We start from the raw sequence: 25,821 nt of genomic DNA on the forward strand, positions 1-25,821 counted from the left end.
GAGACATAGAACTGCATACTTGTTTTCCTGCCCTTCTTGGATGGGCAAACTGCTGAGTGGCTTAGCTATCTTATGACTACGTGGCCAAGAGAAAGTTTAATAAACCCACCTTTGGGGGGTTGCTTTCCCTTCAATCTGCTGTGTTTTAATTTCTGCCGCTATATTCTATTCTTTAAAAAAAACAAATAAATCTGGCCTCAATTTTTAAATAACTGCTGCTAAGTAAAGTTGCTGCCTTAATTAATTTTGTACTGTTGATTTGTTTGTGGGATTTGTTTTGATAGTGTATTTTATATTTTATATGTTTACTATGTGAGCCACCTTGTGAGGACTATATCCTAAAATGTGACATACAAATGAGCAAATAAATAAATAAATATGACTCCAAAGGTTTAGAGTTCATCTTGGGCAGAAGCATCCCTCCAAGAAGGGGAAAAGTTGTAGGTTCTGCAGATAGGAAAATAAGAGTAGCTAGAAGTAAGGCTGTGCATGGACTCCCTGCTCCACTTCGGATGCCTCTTCAGATCTTCCACAGTGGCCCCGCACTGCTTCGGACTCCCTCTGCTTCAACTTGGATCCAGATCCGAAGTGATATTCAGATGTCCAGATCACTTGTTTGTGTTTTCCCATGCATGTCAATGGGGAAACACCCCAAACAGCCATAACTGTTTCAGTTTTCATGATAAATACCTGGAATTTGGGGATCCCTCAGCCCCCATGGAGGGCTTTCCACCTGCCAAATCTCAGACAGATTGGCCCACTAGGTTTTGTGCTAGGTGCAAGTAAAATTTGATTTTTTTCCCCACAAAAACTCTCAAAGCAAAGAGGTATAACTTTTTGTTGTTTCTACAGAAGTGCTTGAAATCTGGGCTCCTCTCAGCCCCCCTGGAGGGCATCCCACCTGCCAAATCTCAGACAGTTTGGCCTAGGGTTTTTGTGCAAGGCACAGGTAAAATGTGCTGTTCTCAAAACTCAAACCAAAGTTCATAAAGGGATAATCAAATTAGGTGTTGAAGCAGTGAGAAGGTCACTATCCCTAAACTCTGCTGTAGGTTTCTTTGAAGTGCAAATCATACTACTTTCCTATTCACAGTCAATAACCTCAGGGTCTCTTTGGCTGAATTGCCTGGGAAAACACTGGCTGGTAGGCAGGAAGCATACAAAGACAGCCACCCTGCCAGGTGGGCACACTGAACGAAGACCAAAGACAGTTGTCTGCTGGACTGACAGAGGCAGGAAACAACCCAGCAACACTGCCAGGAGGGCACAGCAGCACCTTGCCCACCTCTGCCCCTGCCAAGACCCCAAAGATGCCTCATTTTGGGCTTGCTTGCTTTACAACACACAGTGTAGTATTATATTATTTAAATAATAGCTGTTAATGTGTGTAGTGCTTTGCCTGCTGATTTTGGAAATGTGGACTGTGTAGTCATTTGACCCACACTGTTTGCTTGTCCACACAGCACAAGCACATGCACGCACATGCACACACAAGCAAATGAAAAGCTAAGACTGAACAAGCAAAGGGTGGGTGGGGTACTAACTATAATCCTATCAGAAGTGAAGGGGATTTATTTATTTATTTATTTATTTCTAGGGAAAAGAGATCAAAAATGGGAAGGGAAGGAATGCAGAAATTGAGAAGGGGGAGTGGAAGGAAAAGAACATGTTATATATATAAATATAAAGAGAGACAGACAGACAGGCAGACAGAATCAAAGTAAGGGCAAACTAATGGTTGAGAGAATTGAAAAGCTGTGTGTGTGTGTGTGTGTGTGTGTGTGCGCGCGCGCCGGGGGGGAGATAAGCAACTACAGTGAAATGCTCTGGATTTTTAAATGAAGACACAACAAGAATGAATGGTAAACTTATTACAGAAAGCTGGGGTGGGGACACTAATATAGTTGTCATAGCATGTGCTTTCTTCTCGGCTTCATTCTGCCAAAGGACAGTGGGAAGGGTAAGGCTTCCTCTGCCATACCTGGCAGAGAGTGGCACAGTTGCTCTTGGTGGACGCAGCAGAGGCAGGATAGGACTGGAACTGAGAGAGAAATGCCCTGGAGCTTTCCTTTTGGCTCCCGTTCCATCCTGCTGCTGCTGCCGCCACCACCACCATCACTGCACACAATGGCATCTCGTCAGGGCTGCAGGAGGCTGCTCGATTATCAGGTGTCTCGGGCACCCCAATGGATTGTTTTGTGCTCCCCCTGGGGTGCATGCACCACACTTTGGAGACCAATGCTCTAGCTTCTAGTCCTCTCCTCTACAGTAACACCACCTCTCTCACAATGAGCAAATGGAGGCTGACCCACAGCAAAGCTCCCCCGCCCTCCTCTGTCTCCTCTCCCCTTCCCCCATCCCTCCTGGTGGCTGGATCTCTCTCAAATTGATACATTTGGCACCTCCATCTCCTCTTCCCCTTCCCCCTCCCTCCTCCTGCTCCACATGATCTTTCACAGGGTGATACATTTCGGAGATGGCCTGTTTGGGCTGCTCAGAAGGCATAAGAAGAGCTCTGAATATACAAGGCAGACAGAGGTGCCTTGTAGGTGACCTGCTTCAGTTCAGGGCACCTCAGTGCTGTTCTGATCTGCTTCATAGCAAGAGGAAGCCCCTCTGAATCAGCCAGCTTCACCTCATTATTCGGGCTTCGGACCAAAGCTAGAACCCACGAGGAGAGCGAGACTGCCTTCCTCAGCACAGAAGAGCAGGGCTTTGCTCAACAGTAACAAAGAGTATACAAACCTAGAAGTAGGTCTCATATGGAGCTGACAAGTACTGGGAGCATCTCAGACTATCAATGCTTGCCAGTAACAGGTGAGGATGGGTATCTGTCCACTGGTATCCTGGAAGTACCAGATCAGTGCCTGGATGGGAGACTGCCTAGGAACCACATGAGATGCAGGCTTGAGTTCCATGATATTGAAATGGTGCAGGGCCAGAGTTGCTAGGGGGTAGGAGGTTAAAGGTACATCACTTTTGGCTTTTGTAGCATGTACCTGAAGAGTTACTATTTTACATTTTAGAGAGGAGGGCATGAGTTGAGCGGGATCCAAGTCTCTAATGACAAAATCCAGCATTTTATCTTCCAAACCACACTGGTAGTTGTTGCAGGCCTACCTACCTGTTATATAGTGCATTGCTTTAAATTGCATCATGCCTGGAAGAAATATTACGATTTTAATGAACAAAACATTTTTCTATGAATTAGGCAATTGTTTATCTTCAGTAACTATCTGCCATATAGAAGCCAGGTAAACCGGCATGAGCATTTGCAGACAAAATAAGTGGGGGGAAATGCTGAGATTGGTTGGCATTTACATTTTGGGCCGAATGGAAGCTACTGAATAACTGAGGAGCAAAAAATATATATATGCATGGTTCTGAATCTGTGTTTACCAGCACTTTTAATATATACAATCTGTACAAATCATATGCAGATATTTGGGGAAAAGGCTAAACATGCAAAGCATTCACAGTACTGTGGAAGTAGCTCAAGTAGATAGTAATAAATTACAATAGCTGAGCAGGAATTACAATAAAAATGGTCACCTAACCAATTTAAACTAATCCAGATGGCATACTGTGGAACTTTTAATGTTTAAAACCATTTACTTTACCAAATTGCTTTATTCTGTCAGCATACAGAAGAGCCAAAATGGAGAAATAATATTTACATTTGTTAATTAGATCTTTATAAAACAAAATAGCCTTTGGAATTGTTATTAGCACTGGGGCATTATTCTGCCTCTGCTGATTCATTGTGCAGTACATAACAGGAAGAGATGTGATGCTGCATGACTAAGCAGTTTAACCTCTCAAAAATCAATGGAATCCAAGGGTTTATAAGAATGAGCAGGCACAGTTCTAAAGCAACTTTTATATACTGACTTCTCTCATACAGAAAGGTATTTCAAGTTTCTGAAGTACTTAAGGCCCAAAGATTCTATCCCAATTCCATGGGGCAAAGATTCTTGAGGGGGGATTAACAGAAAAATAGATCCTTCATTTTTTCCAACCAAGATGCTAAGACATTTCCTAGGCAAGCAGACTCACTGACATACAACCAAGCATAATGGAACATCATTAGTGATGGGAAAACACCAGACAAATATAATCAAATAGTAGGGACTGCTTTCCTAGGGGGTAGATTTATTCCTATTCTTGATTCAGATCACAACCATGGGTCCATTCATGAATATGTAGCCATGTTCCTGACTGTATGTTGCTATTTTTCACAAGCAGCAACTTGCCCATGTGAACTCACTGCTAACTTCAACATTCCGAATTCCAGTATGGTACAATTCTCCTATACCCCATAACTGGGGTTTATTGACTCTTATATCTAAAGCACCTTCACAAACTCAAGGCATATTATACACCACAGATAAATTGGTATAATAGTCATTCCCTCTGACCTTTAGCTACAGAAATTTTATATACAAAATTCATAGTAATATAATATGGAGATTAATAATATGTATAAAATGCACAGTATTCCATATCTTGTATTGAGAAGAAATGTCTGATTCCCTATGGTGCAATTCATACAAAACAAAGCATTAGACAGGTTCAGAACAGTTACACATATAAGCATACTGTCTTTTTTATATATATAGTTCATATATAATAATTTTTGCTACTTCTCAAACTTCCCCGAACCATTAATCTATTGAATTAATCAATGGACCTCACTAGTATTGGCCTAGCATTAATTTTGCAGCAATGACTAAATTAAAGTAGCCTAAAATAATAATTTGTGGGTCAGAATAATAATAAACATTTCTGTAGCTTTATAGAGTTGAAAGCACTGCACATATATTATGTTGTTGTCATCCTTACAACAATCCTGCAAGGTAGGTCAGTGTTCAGTGCCTGAAGTGGCAGAAAAAAGGAAGTGGGATTGTTGGAGAAACCCAATTATGTCATCCTGAAAAGAAGTAGCATAGCATCCCACCCTATTTTGAATGCTGCCAATATTACAATGCCTGTATTGCAGATAAGACAAGGGTCTGCATCTGAGAATGGTTAGTTTAAGGCCATCCAGTGAGCTCATGCCAGAGGCAAAATTCAAACCAGGGACTTCCTCAATTGTAGCTCATTCTAATCAGAATACTGAGCCAACTCTATGGACAAGAATACCACATATAGCAGAAATTTCCAGTCTCTGTGATACTTGGCTCAACAATACTACAAGCGAGAAGGATCTTGGAATTGTAGATCTCAAGCTGAATATGAGGCAACAATGTGATGTGGCTGCAAAAAAGACAAATGCTATTTTGGGCTGCATTCATAGAAGTATAGCTTCCAAATCATGTGAAGTACTAGTTACCCTCTACTCAGCACTGGTTAGGCCTCATCTGGAGTACTGTGTCCAGTTCTGGGCACCGCACTTTAAGAAGGAAGCAGACAAACTGGACAGGGTTCAGAGGAGGGCAACAAAGATGATCAGGGGACTGGAAACAAAGCCCTATGAGGAGAGACTGAAAGAACTGGGCATGTTTAGCCTTGAGAAGACTGAGGGGAGATATGATAGCGCTCTTCAGGTACTTGAAAGGTTGTCACAGAGAGGAAGGCCAGGATCTCTTCTCCATCATCCCAGAGATTAATAATGGGGTCAAGTTAGAGGAAGCCAGATTCTGGCCAAACATCAGGAAAAACTTCCTGACTGTTAGAGCAATACAACAATGGAACCCGTTACCTGGAGATGTAGTGGGCTCTCCCACACTGGAGGCATTCAAGATGAAGCTGGACAGCCATCTGTCAGGGATGCTTTGACTTAGATTCCTGCATTGAGCAGGGGATTGGACTCGATGGTCTTATAGGCCCCTTCCAACCCTACTATTCTGATTCTATGAAAGCAACTTATAAAAATATAAGAAAAATAAAGCAACTCATAAAAATATAAGGAAAAAAAGACCCTGCTACTATCATTCTAGATCATATGCCACACATTTTTTTTCAAAAATGCATTATCTCAAAGTCAGATTTCCCATCTATTCATAATATACACAAATTCATGTCATTCAGGCTTGGGGGGAGGGGTGCCAAACAGTTTGAACAAAGTCACACCTATGACATGCTCAACTGAATGGTTTAGAGATAATACTGACTAGAAACTTAAAAGTGTCAGCTATTTTTAAACCTCCTGCTTCTTGCTGCTGAACAATTTCTGGACTTTGCTGATGGCACTGAGTTCATCTATGGCTGGGAACTCTCCTCGTCCTCAGCTGACTATTTCAGTAAAGTCTCACAGTTTGAGTTGAGATCCATTTATTTCCCTCACCCCACCTCTTTGGAACTAGCAGGGTACCGTACAGCTATAAGAAACTGATTACATAATGGATGTCTGGAGAAAAGCCCAGCCAGCTTCGCATTTCCAGAACAAAATTAATCATTTCTGCTGTGTACAGGGCTGAAGCCATGAGAAAAACAATGCTTAGAATTCACCAGCCAGTTTGTGAAACAGCTGTTTCATAAACACTGAAGCTGACACAGGGAAATCAAGACTGCAGTAAGTTATATAGAGGATTCCTACCCCAACATTCCATTCATAGAACAGTAACATGAAAAGAAAATCCAATGCTGTAAAGAACAATATTGTTTAGGAACCTGGAATGTCAGATCAATGAATCAAGGTAAGCTGGAGGTGGTCAAACATGAGATGGCAAGATTGAACATCGACATCTTGGGAATCAGCGAACTAAAATGGACAGGCATGGGCGAATTTAATTCAGGTGACCATCATATCTACTATTGTGGGCAAGAATCCCTTAGAAGAAATGGAGTAGCACTCATAGTCAACAAAAGGGTGGGAAAAGCAGTACTGGGGTACAATCTTAAAAATGATAGAATGATCTCAGTACGAATCCAAGGCAAACCATTCAACATCACAGTAATTCAAGTCTATGCCCCAACCACTGAGGCCGAAGAAGCTGAGGTTGATCGGTTCTATGAAGACCTGCAACACCTTCTAGAACTAACACCAAAAAAAGATGTCCTCTTCATCATAGGGGATTGGAATGCTAAAGTAGGAAGTCAAGAAATCACCGGGATAACAGGCAGGTATGGCCTTGGTGTACAAAATGAAGCAGGACAAAAGCTAATAGAGTTTTGCCAAGAGAACATGCTGATCATAGCAAGCACTCTTTTCCAACAGCACAAGAGGCGACTCTACACATGGACATCACCAGATGGTCAATATCGAAATCAGATTGATTATGTCCTTTGCAGCCAAAGATGGAGAAGCTCCATACAGTCAGTAAAAACAAGACCTGGAGCTGACTGTGGCTCAGATCATGAGCTGCTTCTTGCAAAATTTCGGCTTAAATTGAAGAACGTCGGGAAAACCACTAAACCATTCAGGTATGACCTAAATCATATCCCTTATGAATATACAGTGGAGGTGAGGAATAGATTTCAGGGATTAGACCTGATAGACAGAGTGCCTGAGGAACTATGGACGGAGGTCCGTAACATTGTTCAGGAGGCAGCAACGAAATCCGTCCCAAAGAAAAAGAAATACAAGAAAGCCAAGTGGCTGTCTGATGAGGCTTTACAAGTAGCTCACGAAAGAAGGGAAGCGAAAAGCAAGGGAGAAAGGGGAAGATATACCCAACTGAATGCAGAGTTCCAGAGAATAGCAAGGAGAGACAAGAAGGCCTTCTTAAATGAACAATGCAAAGAAATCGAGGAAAACAACAGAATGGGAAAGACTAGAGATCTCTTCAAGAAAATTGGAGATCTCAAGGGAACGTTTTGTGCAAAGACGGGCATGATAAAGGACAAAGAAGGCAGGGACCTAACAGAAGCAGATGAGATTAAGAAGAGGTGGCAAGAATACACAGAAGAACTATACAGGAAAGATCTGAATGTCCCTGATAGCCATGATAGTGCGGTCACTGAACTTGAGCCGGACATCCTCGAGAGTGAAGTCAAGTGGGCCTTAGGAAGCATTAGTAACAACAAAGCTAGCGGAGATGACAGTATTCCAGCCGAGCTATTTAAAATCCTAAAAGATGATGCTGTTAAAGTGCTGCATTCAATATGCCAACAAATCTGGAACACTCAACAGTGGCCACAAGACTGGAAAAGGTCAGTTTACATTCCAATTCCAAAGAAGGGCAACGCCAAAGAGTGTTCAAACTACCGCACAATTGCGCTCATTTCACATGCCAGCAAGGTGATGCTCAAAATCCTACAAGCTAGGCTTCAGCAGTATGCGAACCGAGAACTACCGGAAGTACAAGCTGGGTTTCGAAGAGGCAGAGGAACTAGAGATCAAATCGCCAACATTCGCTGCATCATGGAGAAAGCAAGAGAATTCCAGAAAAACGTCTATTTCTGCTTCATTGACTACGCTAAAGCCTTTGATTGTGTGGATCACAACAAACTGTGGCAAATTCTAAAAGTGATGGGAGTACCAGACCACCTTACCTGTCTCCTGAGAAACCTGTACGAGGGTCAAGAAGCAACAGTAAGAACCAGACATGGAACAACCGAGTGGTTCAAAATTGGGAAAGGAGTACGACAAGGCTGCATATTGTCACCCTGCTTATTTAACTTATATGCAGAGTACATCATGAGAAATGCCGGGTTGGATGAATCAGAGGTCGGAATTAAGATTGCTGGGAGAATTATCAACAACCTCCGATATGCAGACGATACCACCCTAATGGCAGAAAGCGAAGAGGATCTCAAGAGCCTCTTGTTGAGGGTGAAAGAGGAGAGTGCAAAAGCTGGTTTGAAACTCAACATTAAAAAAACTAAGATCATGGCATCTGGCCCTATCACTTCCTGGCATATAGAAGGGGAAGAAATGGAAGCAGTGACAGATTTTACTTTCTTGGGTTCCAAGATCACCGCAGACGGTGACTGTAGCCATGAAATTAAAAGACGCTCGCTCCTTGGGAGGAAAGCTATGGCCAACCTAGACAGCATAGTAAGAAGCAGAGACATCACCTTGTCCATGGGGTCACGAAGAGTCGGACACGACTGAACGACTGAACAACAACAACAACAACAACAACAACATGCCTTACAGTAAAAATTATAATACATAATAAAAAAACACAAATACTAAACTCAAGATAAAATGCCACCACAAATAAAAAGGCACATAAAACCATGATGTTATGAGAAAGAATGGTGGAAAAAGTACAAAGGAGTCTTTAATGTCACTTAGGGAGCAATCCTATGGCCACTAGACATGGTCTAGAGGGCCATAGGATATACGCATTTCCAGGAACCAACCTCAGAGCCCACACTTGGAGGTCGGTTCCCGAAAAACTGACCTCCCCCCTTGTCCACACTGCCTCCAAGGCAGTGCAGAGAAGCCCTGTCCTCCGTGCTCGGAAGACAAGCGTGGAGCGACTGAAAAGGGGCGTTCTGGGGCAGGGAGAGTGGAGCTGTGCATACGACACATCCAATGTGTTGTACAGCAGCTTCCTCTCCCAGTCGGGCCCCCCCGCCACTGCCTGTCTAGTGAAAAATAGCAAGGCAGGAGAGGCGTGGAGGGAACAATCCCCCCGTGCCTTTCCTGCCTTGCTTTGGATAGGCGGTCGCCTCAGAGTTCGGAGACGGCCACCTATCTTGATAGGATTGCGCCCTTAAGTGTTTTCACTGAAGTGCTAGTTACAACAGAACATGAAGCTGCAGTTGAAAATGGTGACCCTGTGTCAAATGGCAGACTTGTGGCCATGAGGGCAAAAAAGCACATCATCATAATGTCAGGATGAAGGTGTTGAACTAGAATTTATAGAGGGAAGAGTGCAACACATGGCTGATATTGTTGAAAATAGCCCAGTGTTCTTTTCAGAGGGGTAGCCATGTTACTCTGTTGCAAGTAAAAAAAAAAATCTTGTGGCAACTTAAAGATTAACAAGTTTATTCTGACATAAGCTTTTGTGGACACTGTTTATTTCATCAGATGGATGAAGTGTTAACCTCAAATTGGAAGATTGATATTCACATGGGGGCAGGGGGCAGAATGGAACTGAAATGCAGAAAGTACAGACTGTGATAATTACCTTAAAAGTTGCCTTTCACAAAACTTTGTTGGGTAATAACACTGACATCATTACAATGGTGAACAGATTAACAAATGTAATACAATCAATCTTTGTCCGTAATCAACCACAGGCAATGGAGTTGAATCTCCTCATGAACTGGACTTCAACAATTTCATGTTGATATCTGTCCTTGAAATTCTTTTGTTCAAGAATGGCCACATCAGGGTCCTTATCAGAGTGTCCTGTGAGACTGCAATGTTTCCCCAATGGTTTTCTAACATTGCCATGAACTCTCAATTCTATTCATGCTACTCAAACTTCAATCCCACTGAGTTCAACTAGATTTATTTCCAAATCAGCAGGCATGGGATTAAATACACTTGTAGTAATTCACTTATTCTTAAATATGCATTGTGGAATGTATTTAATTGAACTGCATGCAAGAATTGCAGTGTGCCCCGGCTCTGGGATAACACTAAACCATGGTTTAATGCAGGGGTTTGCAGTTTTTGGCTTGGTTTATTGCACTCCCTAAATTAGGGATGGCAAGATCCTGCATTCTCAGAGACCACTCTATTCTCCAAGCAGTAGTCCAGAGGGCCAAAGATGTATTTTGCTACACAAACCGATCTTCTCATGAGTGTCCGGTGCCTTATTAAAGTTGGTTTCATCTAGTAATAAAGGCTTCCTCATTTGTGGAGCACATGCATTCAAACATGACACTATTAAATACAAATTCAGAGAGCTGTAAAATTATAAAGTATGCAGTATCTCCTTTTCTTATAAGGAGATTTCTTCTTTCTCTTCCAATCGAAGCTCTGGGCAAATGTTTTGCTACATCTTGCTTAAAATGTGGCAGAGCCTCTAGAGACCAGGTAAAATTGTCTATGCAATGAAATCTGGCCCACAGGCTGCCTGTTGGTTGCCTCTTTCTAAAATCATTGTAATTAGTTCATGTGCCTGCAGCAAGACGGGGAGAGAGAGAGAGAGAGAGACTGAGAGAGAGAGAGAGAACAGACAGAGAGCGGGAAGAATGAAGGAAAAGGCAATCTGGCAACCTTGAAATGATTCATTTTCCATTCCCAGCATATCTTTCATTGTAATTCTAATTATCCACATGCTATGAATGAGGAACCATGCAAGGCAATACCAGCCTTTTCAAAATAAAAAAATTACTTCTCTAAACTAACAGTCTACCTGTACAGAAGGCTCCTCTGCATGCCACTGAATGCAGAACAAGGAAGCCTGTCCTGCCAGGTTTTCAAAAGGTAATTTAAAAAAAAATAACCCCAGGGTGATGATAGTTTGCAATCAAGATATTATCAAAACAACTGAAGATGATGATTTTGAAGTTTATTTTTGCATTAGATTTTGTATCTTCCTTGGCCTAAATCAGTAATCATATACATACATTCTCCTACATGTCAATAATAACTCAATCCACCAGAGAGTTTTAAAAGCCAAAACAATGGAAAGGAAAGATGAAAACATTTGTGCATTTTTTCTTCTAGAGTTGAAGCATCAAGAACATCAAATGGCACTTGTGGGATTCCAAGCAGAAATACAGCACAGCATTGCTAATGTTATTCTTATGGATTAGCCTTTTTAATACAATACTCATAAAAGGTCAACATGTTGAGTTCATTCAGATCAGCTGCTACACATACACCAATTTTTGAAGCAACATTTTGAAAAGAAGTCTCTTAAATCCAAGTCAACGAGGAAGCAGTTCTACTTTTTATTCAATGGAAGTACAGTACAGTGGATATGTTCCAACCAAAATTAAGCACATTTCAGTCCCACTCATATTAATGGCTGTTTAGCATTCCTTCCTCCCACTAAGATCAGTGGGGCCAAACAGTGTTTCGCTGGACCATGCCCAATGTCTTATTATTAATCTTTACAAGTGGCTTTGGGAGCCCTTTACAGCTGAAGAACATGGCCAAAAACACCTCAAATAAATAAATAAATAAATAATGTAGGGGGGGATTGTTCTATACTTAAAGCACACATTACATTGTTATCAAATACAGAACAAGAGTAGGAATTCCAATGTTTTTATTTTGTGGTTATCTGGCAGTTGCTGAGAAGAGCAGAGAGAAAAGGAGATAGTGATACTTAAAGAAAGTAACAGCCAGCATCAATTTTCTTACTCTTACCTTTCTAGGGCTTCCAGGAGGGTAGAGTCTTTGATAACCCTGAAAATAAAGAAACAGAACACTGGTGAAGAGCAAATAATTAAAACAGAAACATCTCACTGTTGGAAAAAAAATACATTTGTAAAGATTAACAATGGAGAAGAGCAACAAGCAGAAAAGCTGGTGTCTAAAGAAGCTCTGAGCAATCTCGCCTGCCCGCCTGCCCTCTCCCTCTCCCTCTCCCTCCCTCCCTCTCTCTCTCTCTCTCTCACACACACACACACACACACACACACACCTAGATACAATGCATGGAAACCTAGAGAAGGGCCTGGAGGAAAAGGATAGGCTCCTACCCAAACAAGTTACTACAAGCTTCCAATCCACCTTTTCCTCAAAGTGCTAGCCCACTGCAAAACTGCTAGCTGTGGTACGGTAACGTAAGGGGCGGGGAGCATAGATTCAGAACCCATTCAACAGCATAAGTCCTAAAACAGGGGGTATAAAGCAAGGGAGAGAGGGAGGAATATTCCCAAACTAGCAAGAAACATGAAAACAGGAACCCCTGTTTACCCTGATAATCAAATTGTAGTAGTAATAATATACAGAAGACCTGGACAAAGACGTGTGCCTGAGACCATGGAGAACCTCTGTCACTTGAGAATAGATGGCCCTAGGCTTAGATGGACCAATGGTCTGTCTATTAGAAGACCAGTACATCTTTCCTTTTTTTTTTCATTCATTGGCTTATTTGACAGAGCCAATCATAGGCTTCCTCACGGCTGCACATGTTTATGCCGGATGCAGTTGATTTCCCTTGCACCATTTGACTGCCTTAGACTGCAACTGTGATTCTGATCTTTTCTCTAGATGCAACAGGCTTTTTACCCTGTTGCATCCCTCGCTGAAATGCATCAGTGCTTAGGCCTCAAAGTTATGTGCTTGGTGAAACAATTCCAGGACTGCAAACATTCCTGTTTCTGTTCCAATACCAGAAAACTAACACAGGGAAGAGGGAGTGATTGAACTAATACATGGAACAGGAGTGACACAGATGTACTCCTCAATCTTGCAGCCTCAGCTACAGGTCTGGTCTGACAATGAGACTGGCTATAGCCAACCCAGCTTTGATGGGCTGAGCCTTTGTGCTTTTGTAGATCTACAATGAGGCTGTAGTTTCCTAGGAAACCTTATTTTGCTTTGCCAACTAAAGGTTTCCTGAACAGGATCAAGCCATGGCTCTGCAATGCTTTTCACACCTTTTCCTAATTGTGGGTGGCCTGGCTGGGCCACCCATAGTTCTGGTTGGGAACACTATTTTGTGCATCTTTCCATAGGGGCAAAAAGTCAGTTTTGGGGGCATAGCTAACCTCCCCCCTGTCTAATCTGCCCCAAATTTTGCAGTAGATAGCTACATAATGCATAACGAAGTTTATTATGGAATGTTATTGGGGAAAAGGATTCACATAGGTCCGTGGGGAGTTCTTCTAGTGCATAGGCTATGGAGAAAATATTTTGAGTGTGAAAATTCAAGAAAAAAGAGTGAAAAGGTGTGACCAACTGCCTGTCTACTGAAATATATATATATAGAAAGCTACCAAATTTGCTAGGCTGGGAGAGAATGGGTTAACTAGCAGTGAGGTCAAAGTCCAGCAAGGTCGGTCAAGGATTGGGGGAGATATGAGCTTCACCCCCCAAATCCCATTTGTCTGTATTGCGGGAAGTTGGTTGGAGACTTCGGGATGTCCACGCCGAGTTGTGGTATGCAGCCAGAGCAGGGGGGATTTAAAGGGGCCCTACAGAACCCCATGGCAGAGCAGCTTGGGCCAGGTCAATCAGACAAGGCAGGGAGAGGGAATTACAGGGGCTGTGTCCTGCCCCTGCAGAAGGTGGTTGATTTGCATTTTTTGTTTCCATGGGGTTGTGACTGACTAAATGGGGTAAGGGGAATGCATTCAAATCTGTGCTGCCATGTTGTGTGACAATGTATTTGGGCTTGGTATGTTTGTGTGTGTGTGGGGGGGGGGATTTGCAAACTGAGAAATTCGTACGTGTGTGTCTTTGTATATAGTGCTTGGTGTGGGTGGGTTCTATCCTTAATATAATCCTTTTCCATTTATGGTGCTGCAACTTAAGTGATGATGATGATTGTGATAGAATACACATTAGCATTATTTGCTTGTTTGTGCCAAGTGCTTTTAAATGATGAGCTCTATACAGCAATCCTATGTAGGTCTACTGAGAAGTACGTCTCACTGAATTCAATGGGACTTACCCCCATGTAAGCATGCGTAGGTGTGTGTGAAATGGGTTTCTTTCTCTCCCCTCCCCCCGCTGCTTTCAATAAGCAGGCTCTGCCACAAACTACTTTCTCTGTGTTGTTATTCTGGACAAATGTTTGCGGGGGGGGGGTGTTGTGTTGGTGAGTTGAACTGTGTAGCAAATGGCTTGTGTATAGCAAAATAGGTGCCCTTGGCTCCACCTCCAATGACCCTCCCCTTTCCACACACACACCCAGTTAGATTGGCCATGAGCCTCCACTGCAGAGACCTAGACATGACCCCCCCCACTGCCCTTCCAACTGCCCTCCCCAGCCTGGAGCCCCCAACCAAACTTTCCCCCAGACCCTCCACCCCATCATCAGCCCCCACCCCAGGCATGAGCCCTCACCTCCAGGCCCCCACCCGCAGCATGAACTATGCCTTGGAGAGGGAAATCTATTGTGCTTATGGTATTCTTCTGTGCAAACCCATTGTATGTGGGAGTGGGCTGGTGTAGCCCCATGCTCTAAATGTGGGAAAATATTACTTTACAACTCCAGTGTTGATAAACACCAGACCCTTCCTAACCTCTCCACACCCTTCCTAACAAAACCCATGTTAAAAGCCATTATATCAGTGGCAAAACCTACAGTGCTTTGTGAGTTATAGTTGAACTGAACACACAAATGCTGGGAAATCATTTTTTCAAACATAAAGCCAACCCTCTTTCAAACCACAATGTACCTTGGGCAAAGGGACCAGCACATGTGTGGCGATTGATGACAGCCAGGAGCCTATTGAGATGCACACATGACTGTTGAACCACAACACTCTGGGACCTATACGTCAACAGCCTGAGTGCATGGACCTGTAAGATATTATGGATGCCAAGTCAGGGCTGCCCCCTCATGCTTGAGGGAAAGCCAGCAGTACAGGGGTTAACAGTTTGGTAGCCATAGCCTCTGCCCCATATCCCATTTCATTTTTTCCACCACCCCCTGCCCTGTGCCACTGCCAACAGTGAAGTGGATAACAGTTTGAGCGTTGGTTGGCAGAGAGGAAGTTGGGATGTCATACTGGACAGAAAGAGCAGTGTCCAGCACAACAAAAAGTTAACAGTTTGGCCCCTGTTGGGCTAAAGCAACACAGCAAGACAAACAATCCCCCCCCCCAGCTTCCACCCCATTTCTACCTGCCTATGCCAATGCAGAAGTTAATTTCAGGCAGCTCCAGTCATTAGCTACAAATGGTATCAGCTCATAGTTGATCATCTGCGACCAGTGGCTGAGGATACATTTGTTGGGGCTTGTAATTAGCTATGGATGCATTTTCAGCTACAATGTATCAACACATTTTGAAGCCTCTTAGCTACTACAATGAGTATTGGCCCTACAATACTATATGGTGCTAGCAGCTTCTGCTGATGGCACAAGATTAGCAGAGTTTGGAAAAACAGGGAGAGGGACAAGGGGTACAGGCTATAGGGGCCGTTAACCCCTGCAGTGGTGGTGCAGCCCAAAGGGGGCCACACTGTTAACCCGTGTACTGCGGTCACTGGCTTTCTCTCTGTATCCCAATTTCCTCTCTGGTAGCCAGTGCTCAGGCTAATAACCTCTTCACTGCTACAGGACTATAGGCAGCTTGATCTTCAGGTACAGAGAAGGCTACAGAAGCAGACACCCAGATCAACATGAAATGAGGGGGCAACTCTGACTTGGCATGCATAATATCTCACAGGTCCGAGGACTCAGGCTGTTGACTGATAAGTGCCAGAGCTCTGTGGTTCAACAGTCACATGTGCAGCCCAATGGGCTCTTGCCCTTCGTCACTTGCCATACAAGTGCTAGTCCTTTGCGTTGTGGTTTAAAAGGGGGCTGGCATTATGGTTGGAAAAATTATTTCCCAGCTTTTGTGTGTTCAGTTCAACCATAACTCACAAACTACCGTAGCTTTTGCCACTGATTAAAGTATTAGTGTTGTAAATGATTTAAGGGTCAGTTGTTGACTTCCTGCAAGTCTCACCTGTGCTGCTGTTCTCTCCAGGCTGGACCATGCAGGGCGAGCCTATTTTTTTCCTTCCACGTTTAAAAGGCTATTAGTTCTTTATAGCGCTGTGCCAAAAATTTCTCCCACATTTTTTTCAACCATTGTCATTCAATTTGACAGAAAATAAATTGCTTTTGAAAAGAAATTCAGAGGAGAAAAATCCAGAGCAATGCTCATGGGTTGCATTCGGGGGGTGGGGGTGGTGTCTCCACAAGTGATTTACTCTGAGCTGGCTGCATTTGGAGATCATTAGGGATACATGATGTCATGGCCATCCAGCAGCCACCCCAGAGCTTATCGTGGAAAAGCTGGTTCTTCTGAGACTACTTTTAGTCCGATTGTTTTCCTTAATTTGGCTTGTCTGCGCGTCTGTTGTGGTGTGCACCAATCTCCACATTTACTCTGGCATGACAGCCCTGCCCAGCGGTGTGTCTTTCACTTGGCCATGATGTCATTGACCCCAGTCAAGGGGTGTTTCCCCAATGTTTTCCCCAACTGTGGTTCCCCGATGTTTCTGCCATTTCACAGCTGGCTGTCAGAGTTCTGAGCTACCTCACGGCATTTACTTCACCTTGCCTACCACTAAATTCTGGTGGCTATCCCCCCAAAAGTATAGGTGCGCTCCAGGCACTCTGTAACTTTTTTTTTTACAAAGTAAAGCATTAAAGCAAAATAGCACTTTTGTCTGCAATACCTATGCCCTCTATCTCATTCTCTCACTATTGTGCATTTGTCCAGCAATATCTATACTCTCTGTCTCACTATCTTGCTCTCTCACTATCACACTACTGTGCAATAGTGAGATAGTGGGTATAGGAATAGGTGACAAATGTGAGATAGTGAGATGAGGGGTATAGATATTGCTGGACAAATGCATGATAGTGACACAGTGACATTCAAAACGCTTTTGTAGGTGTGATTTGTTTAAGTACTTCCTTTCAGGATGGGTGATTTCTTCCATTTCACTAAGCCTCTATCACACAATTGGGCGATAGAGCAAATGCATGATAATGGCATAGTGAGATAGGGGGTGCAGGTGTTGCTGGACAAGTGTGCACTAGTGAGAAGGTGAGATAGCACTTTTAGAGGGGAGAAAAAAGAAATTGGCAGAATTGGGCACAGCTTGGGGAAGCAGGTGTCTCCTCAGAACGAACTCCCATTGTGGTCAATGAGGCTTGTTCCATAAATATCCATGCTGCGTGTCTTTACTGTTTGCTTTGTTGGAAGGAAGTAATTAGTGGGGGGGGGGAAGAGATTGATTCTTGGCAAGACCATTTCATGGGAGTAGACCTCCCAGGATTTTAGTGAGTAACAAAGGATCTGCACCTGTGTTTCCTTACGGTTTGCTTTGTTGGTGTAAAGAAGTAATTAGTGTTAAGCTTCGATCCATTGCATTATGGGAGTATCAGCGGAAGGAGAAAGGAGAGCTTGGGTGGGGGGTGGGGAAGACTCTCTTATTGGTTTAGCAGCCCCTGCCAGTCTGATGTTTTACTCCAATCCCCCCACCCCACCTGGAAGTATGTTCTGTGAAGCGACTTATACTGGTGCGGTATACTCGCTCATGGAACCCTGCATGGACCAAAGTGCACCAAAGCCAATTCCTTGAAAAAAAAAGTCCTCCATTCGCTTCTCCTTCCGTTGTTGTGGAGAAACCCCCTGGGTCCCTGTGTTTACCGTACTTATGATCTGACCGAGGAGTGTGTATGGGTGTCCTGTCTTTCATTATACAGTCAAGTCTCTGGCAGCTTGTAGCCTCCTTGGCTTCCCGCACTTCAGTTAAAGCCCAGGGGAAGACATCATGAGGTAATTCCTCCCATAGGGCTTTTCTCAGATCTGGAAGTGCAGGCACAGGGGAGGCTGCAGAGCAATGGAGAGATGTATAATAGAAAGATGAAACACACAGCACCGTTGGCTACCTTGCAGTGATTAGGTAAGCTCAAAAACACCACTAAAATGAATCCAAAATAAATTAGAACAAGCTCCAAGAATGAGGCAGAAAAATGGAAGCCTTTTTTTATGGGGGAAGAAAACTTTCAAGCAATTGGAGGGCAGATTTTGGCACCTATTTCACCTCTTCCCTGGGGCTAGATGCAACACTGCCCACCCTCCATACAGGTGCATGATTGTGGATGCAAAATGGGGGCCTGGCTGCCAACACAGTTGATTCTGTTCCCACTTAAACCCCCAAAACCCTTACAAAAAAAGGAAGAGGCTGTGCTACAACCCCTGCCAAGGGTGAGCCTTAACTGAGAAACTGTTGAGAATCTCTCCTCCCCTGGAGAAATTTGGTGAATTTGTCCCCTCAATTTCTCTACCCACAAACAGGGTGGAGTATTTCCAGACGGCATTTGTGTACAGCTTTAGTTCTTTAAGCTTGTGAGAGAGAAAGACCAGGTTTGCACAATCATGAAGCGAGAAATAAACTATGGTGGTTAACAAGCCACCCAGAACCCATGTGGTTGTGGGTGGTGGTACCCACAGCAACAACCCACCCTTGGCAGGTTCGCACAACAAGGCAAGCCATGGTGACCACCCACCCTTGAATGTTTACGATGGCTGCAGGTATGCACCATCGTAAATTACAGTGATCATGCAAACCGACCCAGACACCTTTTCCAGGGTGCAGCCACCAGAGTACTGCTATAGAAATAGTGCGGCTCTGTGGAAACCTTCACCAGCAGTTCTCTGTAGAACGCACACAGCCACATTGGCAAGCTCCACCTACCCTCTCATGTGATTAATTGGGGCGGTGGCTACTCACTGCATGGCAAGTTACAAGACTGGCCTAAATTTAATTTCATTAGTGCAAGTATAATGGATGACAGGTGCAATGTAACATAATGTAGTAACAGAGTGTTCAAATCTCACCTCACCCACACATGTACTAAGAGAGCAATCCTATGGCCCCTAGGCAGTGTCTGGGGACATAGGATTGTTCGGTTTCTTGGCTCCAAGGTCGGAAGCAGGGCTCCTCACCCCCTCCCTGTGTCCCTCATAGTCAGCGCAGAGAGAACTACGCCAGCTGCCTCTCCATATTCAGAAAATGGAGTGCAGAGACAGGGAAAAGGGGGCATTCCCAGAGGCAGGGAGGGGAGGAGACTGGGGTGGCAACCATGCCACATATCCTATGGCCACCCCAGCCTCCTTTCCTCCCTCTCCCCGAAGCCTCCGCTAGTCTAGCTAAAATGCAGAGTGCAAGGCATGATGTGCCTCCCACTCTGCATTGGATACTCATAAGCCTCTGAGTTTGGTTCTGGTTCTGCAGTATTTATTTGTTTAAAACACTTGTATCCCACCGTACATCATTAAGATCTCAGGGCAGCACACAGATAAAATCAATTTAAACAGTATAAAACAATAAATAATTTAAACAACTAAAAACATATTAAACATTAAACAAGCTAATACCAATTAAAATCTAGTACAATAAAACAGTTAAAACAGTAGGGAATGCATTTAGCCCTCAAAGGTTTTGTTGAAAAGCCATGTTTGTACTTGGTGCCAAAATGAAACCAATGTCGGCACCAACTGGGCCTCCAAGGGGAGGGCATTCCACAAACAGCGTGCCACAGCAGAGAAGGCTCTCTCCCATGTCCCACCACAGTGTATGTCTTGCACTGGTGGGTCGCAGAGGAGGGCCCCTCCAACAGATCTCAGTCCTCGGGCAGGCATATATAGGGAGAGGCACTCCCTCAAATATCGAGGTAGCCAGTGCAGTATGGAGATAATGACCTATCTTAAAGGGCTGTTGCAAAGCAGGGGTGGCCCACCGGTGGCCCACCAGATGTGCTGGACAAGAACTCCAATCATCCCTGACCACTGGCCATGCTGGCTGGGGTGACGGGAGTTGGAGTTCAAGAACATCTGGAGGGTCACAGGTTCTCCATTTTTCTTGTAAAAATTACAAGATGATACATGTGAAGCACTCTGAACCACTACATAAATGCTTAATAATAACAATAGTAATAATATTAATGAGGATAATAATAACAACAATGTTAGGAACAACAACAACGTTAATCATCATCAGAGTATCTTCATATAAATTCACCTTGGGTCCACCAAAATTTGACTGAACTTGGTTTCACCTCGTAAGCTTTACAGTCACTTGGATCTAACTGGTGATAGAGAAATTCCATTAAAATTCAACACAATAGCTTTTTACAGATTTTCAAAAGGTATGTAAGCTGAACATTTGGAGAAGGAGGAAGTGGAATTGTGACCAGTGTCCTCCACACATTCAACAGTTGTGTGTGAACAGTGCCTACATATATATGTTCTCTGCACAATCTGGGACCCTACAACTTGTACAGATGTAGGCTCTGTTCACATACAGAGTGCAGCAAGTGCAGTCTTGCTCCCTCCTCCATGCATTCAGCCTACACACATTTCAAACAGGTGTAAAGTGCTATAGTGCAACTGATGCTTCTTTCTTTTGCTGTGCTTTTATGTTTGCATTATGGGAAGCGCAACAAAACACGTTTAATCATCATAAACCTAGAGATATTAATCTCTATATACTACAAAATGTTTAAAAACCCTCCTAAGCAATTTACAGAGAGTTTTAAAAGTAGACAAATCCCAGATGAATCTGATTACAATCTAAAGATGCATTACAAAACACAAAGCTATGATGACTTTGCATAAGCAAATATATGGTAGACGCTATCTTATACCAAGTTTTTAGGTTTCACAATTTTCAATATTTTATATTCTCTATTCCTACAAATTAAGCTTTGCTCCCCGACTCAAAACCTAGCCAGACTGAAACCCAAACTGTGGCAGATGGCAGGTTCACATATTTGGACACTGTGACATTACACGTCTCTATTTGTATAATCTATAAGTATAGTAATGTGTTCCTGTTATGAGTCTATGGTTATGACTTTGGATTCTCATTATATCTCTGTACTTTATGGTGAATATCTCTGGTGTGAGAGCGAGATGTGTGACAGGAAGAATGGTGGATTTGCATATGTGCGATGATTGGCTGAGTGAGTGAAGGGGTGGTGAAGTATGTGTGTGTGCTATATAAATTGTGTGCTTTGCTGAGAGACTCACATAGGCTGGAGATCTGATGTGAGATGGGTTAGATCAGAGCTAGGGTTTGTGAGAGGCAGGATTGAGAACTGAGAAAGAGAAAGGTCTGGGGTAATTGTGGGGGGATTGTTTTGAGCATGTAATCTAGAGTACTGTGCATGAGATAACATATATTGATAAACCCATTAAGAGTTATCTGTTTATTATTCAACAACTTATTTGCTGTAGTTAATAAAGTTTATTTGTTTAACCAAATCCTATGCCTTCTGCTCTTGGCTATGTAAGAGGAAGGTATAAAGGGAACAGTACAAGGTTATAAGTAAAGTCGGTGTGTCCTCACAGATAGAGGACTGAGTAAAAGGGTTGGACCTAAGCCTTAAAGGTCCTGGTGGCAGCAAAACCCAGTGTGGGTGAGAGAAGGTGGTTCCTGCTGGGGGTGAGAAAGGCTTTAGAAAAGGAGATGTCTCACTAGAAGGCATTCCTGCTACAGACACCCTCAAGCTGAGGTGCTCCCTGTTCTTTTAACATGGTTGAAGTCTGGTTTGGAGGACAAATGCAAACCACAGTTTGCCAATGCGGATGGAATGGAAAACTATGGTTTGCCCAAACAAGGAGGGAGAGGATTGAGCTTACAAAGGAGGAGGGAGCAAACAAAAAATCAAGGCAAGGAGCAGACAGTAAAATATGCCATGACATCCAAACCATGCTTTAGTGTATGGCAGGGATGAGGAACCTCTGCCCCACAGGCCAAATAAGGCCTGCAAGGCCTCCTTTCCTCAGCCCATCCCTGTAGTCTAACTGCTCCATGGGAAGAGGGAACCTGTGTGTGTGTGTGTGTGTGTGTGTGTGTGTGTCCCTGTGTGTGAAAGAGAGAGAGAGAATGAATGAATGAATGAATGAATGAATGGGTCTGTGTTACATCTCTGTGTGTGGGTGTATGAATGCGTCTGTGTATGTTATGTGTGAGAACTGGGGTGGTGGTGCATGTGTGGTCCCTCAGCTGAAGTGATGAAGTGGTCCTACTTCTCTTCTCTTTCTCCCTCTGCTACAGCCTGATGTAAGGTTCAGAAAAAGGCAACCAAAATGGTTCAGGGGCTGGAGCAACTTCCCTATGAGGAAAGGTCACAACATGTGAGGCTGTTCAAGCTCAGAGAAAAGGTGAGTGAGGGGAGACATGATAGAGGCACACAATTATGCATGGTGTGGAGAAAGTGAAGAGTATTTTTCTCCCTCTCTCATAATACTAGAACCCGGAGTCATCCCATGAAGCTGATTCAGGACAGATAAAAGGAAGTATTTCTTGTCACAGTCCATAATTAAATTATGGAATCTGCTACCACAAGATATAGTGATGGCCACCAATTGGGATTATTTTAACAAGGGGAGTGGACAAATTCATGGAGGATAAGGCTACCATGGCTACTGGTCCTGATGCCTTCAGTATCAGAGGCTGTATGCCTCTGTACACCAGTTACTGGGGAATATGGGCGAGAGAGTGCTGTTGCACTCATGTCCTGCTTGTACATTTCCCATGGGCAGCTGATTGGCCACTGTGTGAACACAATGCTGGACTAGATGAACCTTTGGTCTGATCCAACATGGCTCTTTTTATGTTCTTATGACAGTTGGAAAGAGGAGCCTGATGCACTTGCTTTCTCAATGGAGCTGATGGTGGCCCCGCCTCCCTTCACTTCCTCTGCTACAGACTGATGTAACGCCTTTGATCCTGCCCACTTTTGCATTTGCCCTACCTACATTTTGCAGAGGGTCACCCACTTCTGGAATGTGCCTCCCAAAATGTTAGCCAAAAGGGAGTTCAGTCCTTGGGCCAAAAAAAGTCCCACACCCTTAGTGTAGGGCATCTAACTCCTTTAATCTGCCCCTCTTCATAACATATTGCTATCTTCTGCCTTTCCATATCTAAGAGCTTTTTATAGGTAGTAAGAATATTTCTTAGACCCCCCGAAATTAACATACACTTTAAAGTGTCATGTTTTTTAGTTCTCAGTGTTCAAGACAAATATTCATTTACATTCTCTGTTCATACAGAGAACCATCAGTCAAGCCTAATAGCTGTTTCGCTATAATTGTGAAGAAGTAACAGGTTGCTAGTCAAGCTTAATTTAGACACTGCCATTCTAAAATTACACAAATGCTGAGAGACTGAGTACAAGCAATCCCAAGCATACCAGAGGCACCTCTTCACAACTATGTTAGTAATTTGTGTCTCAAAAGGGAGGGGAGAGGAAGAGCCAATTTTCAGAAAAGATCCCTTTCCAATCACCTGTAAACCATTTCTTACTTGCCTCATACAACTAGGCAAGTTTGTAACTTGCACTTTGATGACCAGTCCACTGGTAGTATCGGCAAGTTTGCACATTACCTTAAACCATGGTAGCTTATAAGCTACTGTGCATAGCTTATTTTCCCCACCCGCACCCCTCCTCCCTCTGCAGCCCTCCCGCTCTACTCTGATGTTATCCCAGCTTCCTTTGCTCTGGATAACAGTCCCCGTCTCACAGTTCCTCTCTCTGAGCTGGCCAAAGGAGTGAAAGCCCTGTTTGCACCAAAGAGAGGTGGTGTCTATAAACCCTTGGAAGTTTGCAGGATCGGGACAAAACTTCATACACAGTTTCCCCTAGTAGGGAGGCACCCAATGCTCTGTCAAAACCCTGCATCCTCCCCCCACGCACACACACATTCCTTTCCTTTCCCCCACTGGCAGTTGCACACTTTTGACAGCTCCATATTTTTACTTTGCACTATGTCATGATAGGACTATTTTGCAGTTGTGCACTTGGGAGATAGGGTTTGATGCTATATAGATCAGCTCACTTTTTAAATTTGCACTATGTCATGGTAGCACAGTAGCGCTATTTCGTTGTAGTATGATTGGGAAATAGGGCAATTGGGGTTATGCAGAGGAGCTGTCTGTTTGCTTGGCATGATGTCACGGTAGCGCACTACTGCTATTTTGCTGTTGCATGATTGAGAGATAGGGAGATTGGAGTTATGTAGAAGAGCTCTTTTTTTCACACCAAGTCACAGTTCAGGGGTGGTGTAGAGCTGTCCCTGGCTGCTAGCAGAACTCAGAAACAGAGATCTCCTGGCTGGAGCAGGGTGGTAGAGTGGTTTTGACCACTGTGGGGGATCTTTGAACCACTCTTTAAGCCACTGTGGAGCGCCAGACGACATAAGCCATGTCAGTTTAAATAAACCTCACTGCAGACCACGGCTTATCAGAGTGGCTTATTTTGGCTTACCAAGCCATCACAGTAGGGGAAAACTGCTCACAGGCTACACAATAAGCCATGGTAGTTTATAAGCTACTGTGAGTGGCTTATGAACCACTATGGCTTATCGTGATATGTGAACCCAGTCTCTGTACTGATAAATCTATTGTTGCATACAACTTAAACCCTTTTGGAACACAGTGGGAGTAAGGCACACTTATACTTTTTGAAAGCAGCAAGGGGAATGGGATTCCCAAATATGCCATTTCAAGACTGTAAAAGATTCAGCAAGTTCCCCAATATTTCCATGCTGAAGAGTTTGTTTTCCCATCTATATTGTTCCAGAACACTGTGATTGTCTTGGACTGACCACTGAGTCATTCACACTTTTGACATTTCTCTTTTTTTCTCCCTGACGAAAAGCCTAAATCTTGTTTCAGCCCATGGGCTGAATTCCAATTTGGGAAGGATCTGTGGAGCCACACTCCAAAAGTGAGCGGGGCTAAGGGCAAAGGGGGCAGGGGCAAGGACAGAATGGGCTGTGGTCCCACCCAGATATAATTCATACCGATGTGGATATTTTCCCAAGAAGAATACAAGCCACAGCCCAGTTCTATGCATGTGTACTCAGGAGTAAGCCCCAATGCAATAGCTTTCATACCTGCAAAGCACAGCTCAGTTCTAAGCAGGGTATTTAAAGGTTTTGTTGTTCTATTAATAGTTTGATTTTTCTTTTTCCAGTACAATACAAATAGTAAACCCTTCCCCCACTCCCTCCCCTACAGGTTTCCCCCTCCCTTCTTCATATCATAGTGCATTTCAAGAGTAAAGGTTTCATGTATATAAGTAAGAGTACGATCCTATTGACTGCACCCTGAATCCTCATAAACCTCTGAACTTGGAGGCTTATGAGTATCCAATGCAGAGCAGGAGGTTCAGCAGAGATGATCCTTGTCCTACTGTGCTTCCCGCTATGCATTTCAGCTAGACAGCCTTTTTAATAATAATCATAAAATAAAGTTTAAATGCCTTGAAATACTCTCTGATCACTGACTGGAGATAACAGCAGAAGAAGCTTGTGGGCTGTATGGGG

At 43.6% G+C, this 25,821-nt stretch overlaps 1 long non-coding RNA gene across 1 annotated transcript in view; it reads right to left on the bottom strand.

The window, feature by feature from the left end:
• LOC146350658 (uncharacterized) overlaps positions 1 to 25,821 on the bottom strand; it is a 161,285-nt gene that overhangs the window by 87,988 nt on the left and 47,476 nt on the right. Inside the window, exon 2 of the long non-coding RNA XR_014789348.1 lies at positions 12,170 to 12,208. This is a non-coding gene — a long non-coding RNA (uncharacterized LOC146350658). The remainder of the gene's footprint in view (positions 1 to 12,169; positions 12,209 to 25,821) is intronic.

Source organism: Heloderma suspectum, chromosome 3, assembly GCF_057233095.1.
Source record: "Heloderma suspectum isolate Gila_16-S chromosome 3, 16-S_ref, whole genome shotgun sequence".
NCBI lineage: Eukaryota > Metazoa > Chordata > Lepidosauria > Squamata > Helodermatidae > Heloderma > Heloderma suspectum.